General features: G+C 40.2%; 1 protein-coding gene across 8 annotated transcripts in view; it reads left to right on the plus strand.

The window, feature by feature from the left end:
* The window catches only part of fam49bb (family with sequence similarity 49 member Bb), a 212746-nt gene that overhangs the window by 17413 nt on the left and 179076 nt on the right, over positions 1-16257 (plus strand). The gene's annotated exons all lie outside the window — the stretch shown is intronic.

Below are 16257 nucleotides of genomic sequence, written 5' to 3' on the forward strand. Positions count from 1 at the left end.
TATAAGAGTTGGGAAGAGATGTTGAGATTGTATAAGGCGTTGGTGCGGCTTAATTTAGAGTTCTGTGTGCAGTTCTGGTCGCCTAATTATAGGAAGGATATAAACAGAGTGAAGAGAGTGCAGAGAAGATTTACCAGAATGTTACCTGGGTTTAAGCATCTAGAGTACAGGGAGAGATTGGGCAGATTAGGTCTTTATTCTTTGGAGCGTAGAAGGTTGAGAGGGGATTTGATAGAGGTATTTAAGATTATGAAAGGGATAGACAGAGTGGATGTGGATAGACTATTTCTGTTAAGAGTAGGAGAGATTGAAACAAGAGGACATGAGTTAAGAGTTAAGGGGCAGAGGTTTAGAGGTAACATGAGGGGGAACTTCTTTACTCAGAGAGTGGTAGCGGTGTGGAACGAGCTTCTGGGAGAAATAGTGGCGGCAGAGTCAATTTTATTATTTAAGAAAAAGCTGGACAGGTATATGGATGAGAAGAAGGTGGAGGGTTATGGTCATTGTGCAGGTAGGTGGGACTAGAGAGGAGTGTTTGGTTCGGTGCGGACTAGAAGGGCCTAATGGCCTGTTTCCGTGCTGTAATTGTTATGTTATTATGTTATGTTATATTTAACTCCAGAAAAATTGAAAAAAATATGGTTTTAGTAATTCGGATTCTTGTTTTAGATGTGGTTTATGTACTGGAACATTTTTACATACTGTTTGATCTTGTGTTAAAGTACACCATTTTGGGAAGGAATTAGGTTAGTTTTGGAAAAATTATATAACATTAAATTACCATTAGACCCATCAATTTTTTTTTAAAAATTGGGTTATGTGGTCTCTGAGGGGATTAGGGATAAGTTTCAAATTGCATTTGTACGCTTAGTGTTGTCTGTAGCATGAAAATGTGTAGCTAGTACTTGGAAAGATAATATAGAGATTAATATAGTATGCTGGCATAATGAATTGAAAGCTTGTATTATTTATGGAAAAAATTATATATAACTTGCATGGCAATTATTCTTGTTAATAAGTGGTCTCCTTACTTGGAGTATATGCATTTAGATATACTTTGATTTATTGTAAATATTTTCAGTTTTCTTTTTATTCATATCTTTGGCTCTCCTTAAGAGAGCTGGCTGATGGGGTGGGTGGGGTGGGGTTTTCATTTTCTTTTTCATACTTGTACAAAATTGATTTCTTTTTGTTATTGGACTGTATATTTTTTTTTAAAGATTTTTAAATAAAGTTTATAAAAAAGAAACAAGTGATAACCAGGGATGCAGAGGGAGAAATTCAAGATGATTCTTAAAGTCTACTTGAAAAGCAACACACAAAATGCTGGAGCAACTCAGTAGGTCAGGCAGCATCTGTGGAGCATCAATTTCAATGTTTCAGGCCATAGCCCTTCATTAAGAAAAATTTTATGCCCATAGACTCCTGTGATTCACTGGCCCAAAAAATGTTCAAAATGGAGCATGAGGATTTGGGAAGGAATTGAACAACTTTGTACCTTCGTTGGGAACATGTCGAAGTTCAGTGTACATAGTGGGAATGTACCATAATCCAATCTACCCACACACTTGTGAAAAGAGAGGCTTGCATAGCCTTCATTCAGTATCTTAATATTCACAAAACCCAAGGATTTGTCTAAGAACTAAAAGGCTATAAAATGGAGGATTTTTTTTTGATTGGTGAAATTGGTTGGGGTTTGAATTTATGGGAGGTGTTGTGATAAAGGAAGTTGTGAGGTACAGTGACAATGAGGAATATCAAAGAATGGGTCTTTCACAACTTTGGGTTGTCCATCAATGTTTAGAGCCAGGGAAGAATTTCTGAAGTGGGGGAATACAATATCCACAAAAATAGACTGTGATATTAATTGGGGAATGTATATTGGTCAGAACCCTCTTCACTTCAACTTTATGGGTCCTTTTGAAGAGAACCCAATGCTGAACATGAGGTCTTGGGCACCACATCTGAAAGTACACCAGGAAATAGGAGCAGGAGAAGGCCTCCAGGCCCCACAGGTCTCCCCAGCAGTTTGATATGATCATGGCTGATTTGCGCTGGTCTCCACTCTTGTGCTCATTCCCCATAACCCTCAATTTCTTGATCTTTCAAATATCTATGTCCACCTTAAATATATTTAAATAATTTAAATTTAATTGTTCTATGGTTCTATCTGTGGGGTGCTGCAGGTCAGTGGGACTAGTAAAAGAGATGGTTTGGTACGGACTAGAGGGGCATAGATGGCTGGTTCTGTGCTGTAATCGTTCTATGGTTCTATCCAATGAGATGGCCTCCACCAGACTCTGGGGCTAAGAATTCCAGAGATTCCTTATCCTCAGAGCAGAAATTTCTGAACTGCTCAGTTTTAATGACTGGTCCCTTATTTGGTACCTGAACCCTCTTGTTGGTTCATCTCCCAGGAGCTAAAATCTCAACATCTCGCCTCTCAAGCAACCTTAGGAAAGTTCACCCCTCATTCTTCTGAGCTCTTTAGGAGTACAGATGCAAACTGTCCATCCTCTCTTGATAGGACAACCTTCTTATCCAAGCTCTTAGCCTACTGAACCTTTTTTAGGCTACCTCCAATGCTTCTATTTTTTTTTAGTAAGGGGACCAAAAATTATGCACAACATTGCAGAAGTGGCTCTGCCAAAAGCTTGTACAACTGCAATGAGAACCCTCCCTATTCTGAAAGCACAAGCCCTTCACAATAAAAATCAACATATAGTTTGCTCCTATTGCCACTACCTGCCTACTTTCTTTGATTCATTCACAAAAAAACATTGATCTCTCATTCTGAACTTCACTCATCTGAAATCTCTTTACATTTAGATTAAAAAAACGGTCTTTTCATTCCTTTTACTGACCTCCCAATTTCCCACATTAAGTGCCATTTATTAGGGTTTCACCCAGTCAAGTCTATATTCTGTGGTAGAATCACAGCCTTTCCACCTATTTCTGTCATCAGGAAACTTTGAAACTTTATCTTCTGTTCCCTCTTCCAGGTGATTAATATAAATACAGTATAACTCCAATTATCCAAAATCAGATTCTCCAAATCCTTATTTATCCAACATTTTTTTCTGATCCAAACTGACCTCACAGATTAGAAAAAGAAAATTCACCAGACATGAAAGGAGAACGACGATTGTCCTCATTTTAGGTAACTCCCTCTCCTCTCTCTTTCCATTTCTTCTTTACCTTCCCCTATTGACTTCTCTCTCCAACACTTCCTCTCAAACTGTGTGCAACATCAAGGAGAGTGCCCCCCCCCACCAGGCAAGAGCAGGGACCTCGAGCTCCCAGCCAGGAGCGGAGACCTCAAGCTCAGTGGCCTTCCCTCCACTCCTATCCTCTTCCTTCCTTCCTTCCCTCCTCAGCACACCAGGTGCCGACTCTGAATCCTCCCCTTGGCCTACTTCCCTGGTGTACGTGTGCGGTAGACCAAGGGGAGGATTTGGAGTCGGAACTCTGGTGTCGGGAGCTCTGGTGACCGGGGAGACAGGAGCCCATCAACCAGCCCGGAAAGCGTCTCGGGGATCAGCGGCAGCTGCAGTTGGGTGGTCTCAGTGATTGGCAGCTGCATTGGGTTCGTTTCGGTGATCGTTTTGGTGAGAATTAAACATTATTTTCATGCTTAAAAAGCCTTCCCTAGTTGTTTGCTGTTGTATAAACATTGATACAAGTGATTTGCTGTTACTACTTGTCTGTTTTTAAAAAGTGACCAGTTCTCAGAAAAAGAACTTTTATCTGACATAGACCCAGTCCTGACCATTTTGGATAATCAGAGTTATAATGTACTTTCACCCTGGATACTGGCATGAATTCAGAGCATCTGCTGCTCACCTTACATCCTGTTTCTCTATATTTCAAAAGTTCTCAGTCACATGCTTGTAATGGTAACCCCTTGAGTGTCACTACACTTCAACAATAGGTGTAACCTCCAGCGAGTGGCCACTGTTTTCACTGTCGTGCTTGGTCATTAGATGCCAGTCTGATGGGTTACGAGCTGATACCTGTGCTGGGTATGGAATGCTCAAAGTCTCAATGATCTGCTAGAGTACAGACTGGCTACGGCTAAGTTGGGTTTCACCTTTATACCTGAGCTTACCTTTATCATGAACCTGCCAGTTGAGTTTTGGAATAGAGTCTACCCTTTCCCATTTTGATTTGACATCACTTGTATTCTCACAGACGGGTATATATTTTAGCCCATCCTCACTTGTCAATGCAACAATTTCCACTCAATTGACTGCTCATCGACATTCTGATCTCAGACTACCCTTCTACCCCAAATACCTCTCCCTCTTTTATTGCTTCCTTGTGTGATCACCGCTTATGGCGTGCATTACTTCGTACCTTCGACTTTTGCTCGAATTAGAATACCGTGGGTTCATTACATTCCTGTGGTTTAAGCGCAAGAAAATCCTGTGATGCAGTGAGAGCCAAGTGCTGTACAGTCTGAATTTATGTTGTGTGCAGAAATTAAAAGCCCAAAGTGTTGGAGAAAATGTGTCAACATGGATTAAAAAGTGTCTGGCACATGTTTGGATTAAATGGGTCCTTTTGAGACTGGTGTACAGTAAAACCCCTGGTATCCAGCACCTATGGGGATTGGTAGATGTTGGATAAGTGAACTTTCCAGTTGCTTAAGATTGCACGGTGCATGGATTGGTGAACTGACCACCCGGAGGCAGTGGTTTTAAAAGTATTTTTACCTATACTTTCCACAATTTCTTTTGCCAGTTGTTTGAATTCCAGGTAACGGGGATTTTAATGTAATTAGTGAAATATACCCAGGATCACTTATTGGCCCTCATTTGTACACTACTATAAGTAATTGATTGATTACGGACAAAAAGTATTTTTTTTTTAAAGTGATTAGCACATACTCTGAGGTCATCACAAGATATAGGAGCAGAAGTAGGACTGTTGACCCATTGGGTCTGCTCTGCCATACTAATCATGAGCTGATCCATCCTCCTGTTTAGCCCCACTTCCCTGCTTTCTCCTCATAACCCTTGATGCTTTGTCTGATCAAATACATGTCAATCTTTGTCATAAATACACCTAATGGCCTCACCTCCACAGCCACCTGTGGCAACAAATTCCATAGACTCACAACCCTCTGACTAAATAAATTTTTATGCATCTGTTTTAAATTGTCACCCTTTTATCCTGAAGTTGTGCCCTCTTGCCCTGGACTCTCCTACCTTGGGAAACATTCTTGCCACATCTTCTCTGTCCAGGACTTTCAGCATTCAAAATGCCTCTATGAGGTCCCCTCCCATCCTTCTGTACTCCAATGAGTACAGTCCAAGAGCCGACAAAAAATTCTCATATGCTAACCCTTTCGATCCTGGTATCATTTTAGTAAATTTTCTCTGAACCCTGCCAGAAAACATTCCAGTATCTTGGGTGAAGACTGCTAATTGATTGATTAAGGACACACAGTATTTTTTAAGGTGATCAGCAGATGCTTTATGGTCATGCCATAGGTTAGTAATTGTTTGATTAAGGACGAAAAATATTTTGTGTTGGGTTAATTACAATGGAATATTTTATGATAGCAGGAATTGTGTTAGAACAATGTAACCACAAGCACTGAAAAACAAACTGTCACATACTCTGTATGTGTAAATATCACTGGAGACAAGGGGATACTCCTTTGGAGCAGTGCCTCTTGCTGCAATGGGGTATTCAGGCTTTTCAAAGCAATATAGGTGTTTGACCTTACTTGCAATGGTCTTGGAAATTTATTCATGAGTCCGGAGCAGGGATTTATCACAGCTTCTGTAATAATCCTTGCTGGGTTTATGACTAGTTGAGCTGGACGACTGATAATGTTTGGTGAGGCTTGGTTGCGTTCGCCATGGGTAAGCCATGACCAGCTAAAATAATGGAAAATTAAGTCGGTTCAGCAGATTCTTTTTAAGAATTATGTGTAGACTGGGAATAAAGTTAGACATTAATGCATTATTGGTTTTACTTTTTCTGAAGAGGATTGGTTAGATATTTGTTATGATAGTGTAACTAGATTGATGAATGCATGTTATGCAATGATTAATTAAATTTTTTTACATCATTTATATTTGACACCTGAAAAATTAAAAAAATATGGTTTTAATGAATCAGATTTGTGTTTTAGATGTGGTGATACGGTTGGAACTTTTTTTCATGCTGTTTGGTTATGTATACATATACAATCTTTTTGGAAGAAAATTCAATTGTTTTTAGAATATCTGTATAAGATTAAAATAGTTTTAGATCCAACAGTATTTTTATTGGGTAGTTTGCAACCTCTGAAAGGCTTGGGATTAGATAAGTTTCAGCTTGCTTTTGTATATTTAGCTTTATCCGTAGTGAAAAAATGTATTGCTAGTATGTGGAAAGATACAAATATGATTGATAGATGGCATAATGAGATGAAATATTGTTTAATAATGGAAAAAATTACGTATGTTTCGCATGATAATTATAATTTTTTAATTAATAAATGGCTGTTATACTTGGAATATTTACATTTCAATTTATATTGATTAGATTTTAATATGTATATTTAACTTTTTTTAATTTTCTTTCTTTTTTCTTTTTTTATGGCTCTCCTTAGGAGAGTTGGCTTTTTTTCTTTCTTTACTCTTTTTTTTATATATATATATATAAAAAATGTTCATGTTTAATTGCTGTATGTCATATATTATTTGTTTTTTGAACGAATAAATAAAGTTTAAAAAAAAAAATTAATGCATTAGAGCAGGGGTGTCAAACTTAAATTCATGGAGGGCCAAAATTAAAAACTTGGACTAAGTCGAGGGCCGAACTAAATATTTATTGAAAATTTTCAACAACATCTGCATGTTTTCTCTTCTTTCAACATATGTAATGTTAAACTTTAGGATTTAACTTTAGGAGGATAATGTTACAGGTCAGGAGTAGGTAGCTCAAGTTCACCCTTTGCTTGACCTGAGGGAAACATATTTGGTCCCTGTGGAGATGTAGTCAGCATTCACATTTTGGTTTGCATCAGGACTCAGCATTTCATGCTCACTCCTCAGGCGCTAGGCCTCTATTCATCCTCAACCCACCATCCCTCTACCTGACCAGTCCTTTACCCAACCTCTACTCACCCCTCACTCCACTCGCTCTGCCTCTACCCACCCCATCCTATACACGCCCCTCTACTGCCTCTCCTCTCAACCTGTTCCTCCCTCTACCCGTCTCTCACCCTCTAATCACCCCTCCCCTACTCGCCCTGCCCCTCCCTTTTACCTCTTCCCTATCCACCCCTCCTTCTACTCATCCCTCCCTCTAACTGCCCCTCGCACCACCATAACTTCCCCTGCCCATTACTCCTCACCTACACCCTCTGCCCACCCCTGCTTACCCACCCACTCAGGCCCAGCGCGCTGCCGATCAGCCTTTGCGGACAGCCACCATCTTTCTCTTCACGTGCAGGGCCAAACCAGCCGTCCTTGGGGTCCGCGCGGGTGCAAGCGCTGAAGGCCGTGGCGACCGGGAGAAGTGCGCTCGCGCTGTGGAAGGGCTCTCCGGTGCCAGTCGCGTGGGGCTTGTGCTGCTCGGGGGCCGTGTGCAGCCTGCCATGCCCGTTGCACCGACAGGAAATCACAGGCACTCGCCCATCCGCCGCACCGCTCGACAGGTGGGAGAAGTGACTGGTTGTGCGGGGAGCCTTCCAACTGGCTTGCCGGCTGATGACATCGACAGACTTCTCGTGTTACAATGGGGAAGGATGTGCAATGAAGGGGGAGGATGGTGGGGGTGACATTACCAAAAAACAGCATCGGCTCTCGCTGCAGGGCGGACCACCTCTAATACATTTTTGAAATGATCTTGCGGGCCAAACATAATTATATCGCGGGCCAAATTTGGCCCGTGGGCCAGAGTTTGACGTGTGCATTAGAGGAACTAGCAAAAAAGGAAGAAAGTTGAGCAGATGAAGGATCACTGGGGAACTCAGCAGATCAGACCGCATACATGGGTAGAAATGGTCAGATAATGTTTCAGGAATGGACCATTTAACCTGGACTGTAGGGAAGGAGGTGACATGTATATAAAGGGGGAAGATAAATAATGCAATTTTTTTGAAAAAAGGTTGCAAAATATCTGTTGAAGGATAATGTGCTTCATCTTAATCTGGTAAATAGTTTTCTTCTACCCCAATATAGAGTGATAAATAACAATGGCCTTTTCTGGTATTATAGATTAACATTCTGTTCTTGCAATACACAAAACAGGTACTGTACTTTTATGTCCTTGAGGAGGTAAACTGAAGTCTGCAGATGCTAGGGTCTGGCGCGCTACAAAAAAGCGCAGTCCCACAGGACTTCTCCAATTTCCAATGGCCCCCTATCCATATTCCTTTCCTTCATCCTTCAGACTACAATCCTCCAGCCCTTTCCTGTCCTTTCTCAGTTCTCTGCCCTCTCTATTTGCCTCTCTGCTCCTTTCTCTTTTTCCCCTTCCCTCCTGAATCCACCTATCACCTACTAGCCTTTTATGCCCTCCTTCCCCTCCCCACCTTCCTATTTGGGCATCTGTCTGATTTTTAGCACACCTGAAGAAGGGCTAGGGTCTGAAATGTTGATTGCCTCTTGCTTTCCTTGGATGCTGCATGACCTGCTGAGTTTTTCTCGCACATTTAAAAAAAATGTAAACATGTAGCATGGTCCTTCTGGCCCATCCAAAATACCCCTTTTAACCTACAACCTCCATATGTTTGAAGGGTGGGAAGAAACTGAATGCCAGGAGGAAACCTACGCAGACTCAGGGAGACTGTGCAAACTCCTTACAGACAGCAGTGGATTCAAACCAGGGTCATTAGCGCTCTATTGGTTTTGTGTACTGTATTTTTACAGCCTTAACTGCAATCTTATTACAGACATTTCCTTCCTTCAATTTCCCTCCTCTGCAATTTAACAAGGTCACTTTTTCAGTTCTCTGGTCTTCGATTTGAAACATTGACTGTTTTTCTATCTCCACTGATGCAGGGTGACCTGCTGAATGCTTAACTGCATGATCTGTTGATGTTTCAAAATTTCAGCTTGTTGATTTTTGTCTCCAATTTCTATCCTGGCCTCCTTTGACTTGCTCTGTTCCTCTCATTGTTAATTAAAATGGGATTGACCAATCCCATCTGAACCTTTCAATTAAAAGGTATTTTAAATACATTGTAGCAGACATCAAACAGGATTTTATCTGAAGGCTGCACCTGGGCAATTGGAGTCAAGTGACTCAGGCAGTTGGATTTGAAAAGATCAGATCAGCAGGAAGTGATCCAGGGAACTTGTGACCCAGGGTGATATTAGTTCACTTCAACTCAGCAGTGAGTAGGAAATTTACAACTAATTTGTTTTCTTTCCTACAACACAGTACACGATGTTGCAAGCAGGAAAAAACACAAAGTAAACGAAGAAAAAAAATCTGCATATCTTGAGAACTATTTTGTTTAAGGCTTTGATTTAAATAAAGATTTTGCAATTATGCAATCTCTGTTCAGATCCTCCTGCTCCCAGTCAGGGCTCTCTAGCAGGTGAAAATTAATCACTTAATGGTTGGAAATTCTATTTATTGTACTTTCCAGATGTTCAGTTTACAGTGTTAGGGGAATTACAACCATGGGTCTCCTTGTTAACATCCTTCATCCAGCAGAACAAAAAAAATCAGATTAAAAATAAAGTTTAAAATAGAGATTCTTAAGGACTGATCACATTAATCTGAAAAGTAAAACAAGTACATTAAATAATGTGAATAGAAAAATAATAAAAATGAACTGGGGAAAAAAAGCACAGAGCTTTTAAGATATTGTAACTTTTATTTTTTGGTTTTAACTGGTTTAGTTTCTGCTTTCTCTATATACTGTATTTTCACCACTGGGAATTGAATATCGGTTTGAAGGACATTGGCAATCTGCATGTATTTGCTTAAAAGTCAATTCTATGATTAAAATGCATGTTAGAAGTACAATTTTTCTAATATCATGCGGATCTTCCAATGCTAACTTATGAAGAATCAGAGGATATGTGATTTCGGGTTTGTTACACAACTTTACAGTATTGGTAGACCAGACTTTTTGGCAAGTATGTTTGGTACAGCAGTGGGGCAAGGTTTAAACTAATTTGGCAGGGGTATGGGAACCAGAGTGATACGAAAAAGGGTAGGGAAGATAAAGTAATGGCAAGAAAAGTAAAATAGGAAAAGTAATGTTGGGAGGAGAAAGTAAAAAAATCAGATGGTGCAGTGAGTTTTCAGGTCAATGATAGTCTTAAGAAAATTACAAAGAAAAATAGTGGGCAGAAAAATCAAAAGAAAAGGTTACATAAGTCACTAGATATTAAAAGGACAAAGAGCATAAGGGCACTTTATCTGAATTAGAAATTAGAAATAAGGTTAGTGAACTTGAGGCGCAAATCGGTATCCATGCCTGTGATTTGGTAGCCATCACGGAAACATGGCTACAAGGTAACCCTAAATGGGAATTAAACTTTCAAGGGTATAAGGTGATACAAAGAGATAGACAGGATGGTAAGGGAGGTGGAGTTGGACTCTTAATCAAAGATAAGCTCCAGGCAGTAGTGAGGAATGATATAAGATCTAAAGAGCATAATGTTGAGTTCATTTGGGTAGAGATAAAGAATAACAAAGGGAAAAATTATTGGTGGGTGTTATCTATCGCCCACCAAATAACAATAGTTTAGTGGCACAGGAAATAAATAGAGAGATAAGTGAGGCATGTAATAATGATACGGCAGTAGTCATGGGGGACTTTAACTTCCACATAGATTGGGAAAATCAAGTTGGTCGTGGGAATCTAGAAGAGGACTTCATAGAATGCATCCACGATAGCTTTCTTGAGCAGCATGTTAAGGAACTCACAAGAAAAAATGCTCTCCTTGATCTAGTGTTGTGCAATGAGATAGGTAGAGTAAATGATGTAATAGTCAGAGTCCATCTGGGAAATAGCGATCATAGTATGATTGAATTTCTCATTCAGATGGAAGGGGAAATAGTTAGATCTAAAACTAATATATTATGCTTAAACAGGGGTGACTACCATAGGATGAGGGAGGAATTGGGCAGAGTGGACTGGGAGCACAGGCTAATTGATGAAACAGTTGAGGAACAGTGGAAGATTTTCAAATAAATATTTTGTAATGTTCAACAAAAATATATTTTGGTCAGGACAGGGCAGCAAGAGAGGGAAAAATCAACTGTGGTTAACAAAGGAAATAAAGGAGAGTATAAAATTGAAGGCACAGGTGTACAAAGCTGCAAAGAGCAGTGGGAAACTGGAAGATTGGGAAAACTTTAAGAGACAACAAGGGGTTACAAAGCAGGTAATAAGAAATAGGTAGATGGTGTGGTGAAGAAGGCATTTGGAATGTTGGCCTTCATAAATCGGAGTATTGAATTCAAGAGTAGGGAGGTTATGATGAAATTGTACAAGGCATTGGTGAGGCCAAATTTGGAGAACTGTGTACAGTTTTGGTCACCAAATTATAGGAAAGATATAAAGAAAATAGAAAGAGTGCAGAGAAGGTTCACGAGAATGTTGACAGGATTTCAGGGTTTGAGTTACAGGGAAAGGTTGTGCAGACTGGGGCTTTTTTCTCTGGAGCGTAGAAGATTGAGGGGGGACTTGATAGAGGTGTTTAAGATTTTAAAAGGGACAGACAGAGTAAACGTGGATAGGCTTTTTCAATTAAGAGTGGGGGAGATTCAAACTAGAGGGCATGGTTTAAGATTGAAGGGGGAAAATTATAAGGGGAACATGAGGGGAAATTTCTTTACGCAAAGGGTGGTGGGGATGTGGAATGAGCTTCTGACAGACGTGGTCGAGGTGGGATCATTGGTTACATCTTAAGGAAAGACTTGATAGTTACATGGATAGGAGAGGACTGGAGGGGTATGGACCGGGTGCTGGTCAGTGGGACTAGGAGGGTGGGGATTTGCTACGGCATGGACTAGTAGGGCTGAACTGGCCTGTTCTGTGCTGTAAGTGGTTATATGGTTATATGGATTATGAAAGTAAATTGGCACAAAATAAAAAAACAGAAAGCAAAAAATTTTATAAATATATAAAACAGAAGAGGGTGGCCAGAGTTAACGTAGGACCCTTGGAGGATGAGAAAGGAAAACTGGTAGCAAAAAATGAGGAAATGGTCGAGGCATCAAACAAATATTTTGTGTCAGTCTTCACGGTGGAAGACACGTCCAGCATGCCCAAGTGTGGAGTTAAGTATGCGAATGTTGGAGAGGGCCTTGATAAAATAGTTGTTACAAAGGAAGTAGTGATGGAGAAACTAATGGGACTAAAGCCAGACAAATCACCTGGTCCTGATGATATGCATCCAAGGGTTCTGAAGGAAACGGCAGAAGTTATAGTTGATGCATTGGTGGTCATATACCAAAATTCCTTGGATTCTGGGCAGGTCCCGGCAGACTGGAAGACAGTAAATGTCACGCCACTTTTTAAGAAGGGATGTAGGCAGAAGACTGGAAATTATCGGCCAATTAGCTTGACATCTGTAGTTGGAAAAATGCTTGAAGCCATCATTAAAGATGAAATAGTGAAACTTTTGGAACGCAAGGGTTCAATCAGGCAGACGCAGCATGGTTTTAGAAAGGGAAGATCTTGTTTGACAAACTTGTTAGGATTCTTTGAGGTTATAATGGGTGTGGTGGATAGAGGGGAACAGGTTGATGTTGTATATTTGGATTTCCAGAAAGCGTTTGATAAGGTGCTGCACAAGAGACTTATCAGTAAGTTACAGGAAAGTGGAGTCCGGGGAAGTATATTGGCCTGGATTGAAAATTGGTTGTCTGACAGGAGGCAGAGAGTCGGGATAAATGGGAGTTTTTCAGGTTGGCAGAGAGTGGTAAGTGGGGTGCCGCAGGGGTCAGTGTTAGGCCCACAACTGTTCATCATTTATGTTGATGACTTGGAGGAGGGGACAAAATGTGGTGTAGCCAAGTTTGCGGATGACACCAAATTGAGAGGAAGAGCAAATTGTAATGAGGATGTGGAGAGTCTGCAGAGGGATATAGTTAAGCTGGATGAGAGGGCAAAGGTCTGGCAGATGGAGTACAATGTTAGTAAGTGTGAGGTTATCCACTTTGGCAAGAAAAATAAAAGAGCTGAATATTATTTAAAGGGTGAAAAACTACAGCATGCTCTTGTGTAGAGGGACTTGGGAGTGCTTGTGCATGAATCCCAAAAGGTTAGGTCGCAGGTGCAGCAGGTTATTAAGAAGGCAAATGGAATGTTGGCCTTCATCACTAGAGGAATTGAATTTAGGAGTAGGGAGGTAATGCTGCAACTGTATAAGGTACTGGTGAGACCGCACCTGGAGTACTGTGTCCAGTTCTGGTCTCCATATTTGAGGAAGGATATACTGGCTTTGGAGACAGTCCAGAGGAGGTTTACTAGGTTGATCCCTGGGATGAAGGGGTTGACTTATGATGAAAGATTAAATCGTCTAGGATTGTATTTGCTGAAGTTCAGAAGAATGAGAGGAGATCTTATAGAAACATATAGGATTATGAAGGGTATGGATAGGATAGATGTAGGAAGGTTTTTTGAGCTGGCCGGGGAAACTAAAACGAGAGGACACTGTCTCAAGATTCGGGGGAGTAGATTTAGGACAGAGATGAGGAAAAATAGTTTTTCCCAGAGAGTAGTGAATGTTTGGAATTCTCTAACCAGGGAAGTGATTGAGGCTGCCTCATTAAACATATTTAAAATTCGGTTAGATAAATTTTTACATGATAGAGGAATTAGGGGATATGGGGAGAAGGCAGGTAGGTAGAGTTAGGTCATAAATTAGATCAGCCATGATCGTACTGAATGGCGGAGCAAGCTCGATGGGCCATTTTTGGCCTACTCCTGTTCCTACTTCCTATGTTCCTATGTTCTAGACTTGTACATCAGTGATGTACAAGTTCATGTACAATGATGTACATGTTCTTGTGCTGTAGAGCAGAGAAACAATCCCTTTGGCCCACAACATTTATGCCAAGCTTTCACCCTCCTATCCTGATCCTACATAGCATTATTAGGTCCATATGCTTCTATGGCCAATCAAAGAAGAGTTGAAAGGACTTGGTGGGTCAGGCAGCATTCTTGGAGAAAAGTGTGCAATTAATCTTTCAGAATGGGACCCTTTACCAAGACGAAGGTGGGAAGGGCAATGACAAAATAAAAAGGGTGGGGAGAATGGTTGGGGATGGGCAAAAAGTTGTCAGATATTAGATGTCTCCTAATTGCCAAGTGACTCTTCCCTAGTATGCACTTTTTCCTTTTTAATGCTTGATATTTGCCCTTCCCATCTTAAGTCTCATAAATGTGTCCCAACAATAATATTGACTGTCCATTTCTTTCCATAGCTGTAAGTCCCCCAGTTCCTCTTTGTAGATGGTTGAACCCTGACCAAACATTTTTTTTGGGCCCCATACCCTTCTGAGCCTTTTTAAATATACCTTTTTAAATATATCGTAAAGGTGATGATCGTATCTGACTCCACCATCTCCTTTGGCAGTGAGTTCAGTGTTTAAACTAAATATAAACTTTTCCCTTAAATCCTCTTTAAAACTTCTTTCACTCACCTTAAACCATTGCCAACTTGCCTTTGATTTCCCTAGCATAATAAGAATTTAAAATAATCTATCTACCCTATCTATACTTGTGATTTAAAATACGGTAAACCCCTGGAATTCGGCACCTATGCAGATTGGTAGATGCCAAATCAGCAAGTTTTCTGGTTGCTTGAGACTTATTCTTACAATGTCTAAATTATGCACCTGCTTAAGTTTAAAAGTCAAAAATACTATGCTGTACTTACAAACTTGACTGGCATGAATATATCAACCTTAAAGCCTTTTACTTTATTTTCTGTCACATTCTTTGAAAACATTTAATCGTCGCTGCATCTGCAGGTTCCTCCCCTCCACGTTGCTGCCTGAAAGATGAACAATAACATAATAGGTAACTAACCCGCCCTCAAGTTTACAGATAAAGCCTTACTAATATTCTTAATATATTAATAAATATAAAAACTCTTGCTAAGCAGAGATAAGGAGACACTTTAAGAGAGTCACCCCAAAGGCGTGTGGCATCAACCAGCTCTTCACCCTGGTTAACACCATTTTATTCAAACACAACTTTATTCAAACAGCTGAAACACGCAAAGCACAAGCAACGCCCTCCCATCTCCATCAAAGGTTTATATGTTACTTCAGAGAACATTTATTTTTACAATGTTATACTTGTATTTAAATTTTTATTCTTATTCATTCCATCTCTATTTATTTATTTATTTGGTTCTTCAATTTTTTTTGTCAGTTGCTTGAATTCCAGATAACAGAAGTTTTGCTCGACCACCATAGGTCATCCCTCAACCTCCTTTGCCTCAGGGAAAACAAACCCAGCCAATCCAATCTATCCTGTAACTAAAGTCAATCAATCCAGACAAAGTTCTAATGAATTTCCTCTGCATTTTCTCCAGTGTAACCACATCCTTCCATCTGTGTGGTGATCAGAACTGTGATACTCCATGTGCAGTTTAACCAGTATTTTGTAAATTTGCAACTTAAAGTCCCAACATTTGTATTATATCTGGATCTTTAAACTTCTTCACTGTCCACAACACCACCAACATCGCTGCTATCCACAAACTTGCTAATCATATCTCCTACATTCACATAAATTTATCACAAGCAACAAAGGTCCCAGCACCAATGCCTACAGTATGCCATTGTCACAGAATGGATCTTTCCTCCAATGTGTTCCACCTTGTATTGCCAAGCTAAGTTTGGATCAAATTAGCTAGCTCACTTGCCATAAGCCTTACTAAAGTCCATATAGAGCCTGTCACCCTGTCTTCATCAGACTTCTCACTTATCTCCTCAAAACAAAAACTAATTCATATTAATGAGGCTGGATTTTCTGCAAAAAAACCTGTGCTGGCTATCCCTGAACAGACCTGGCCTTTCCAAATGTACATAAATCTCATCCCTTAATATTTTCTCTCCTCATCCCCATACTGATTCCACCACCTGCCCAATTTCTTTTCCTAAGGCAAGGTCAAGTACTGCCCCAACATATAATAGTAGACTCTCTATATGTTGTCTCAAAAAAAACCTCCTTGAGTACCCTAACAAATTACATTACCCTTAAACTGCTTGCTCTACAGAAATCACAGACAATATGGGAAAAGAATAACTCTTGCAAAATGATCATGTCTT

This window comes from Narcine bancroftii, chromosome 2 (assembly GCF_036971445.1).
Source record: "Narcine bancroftii isolate sNarBan1 chromosome 2, sNarBan1.hap1, whole genome shotgun sequence".
NCBI lineage: Eukaryota > Metazoa > Chordata > Chondrichthyes > Torpediniformes > Narcinidae > Narcine > Narcine bancroftii.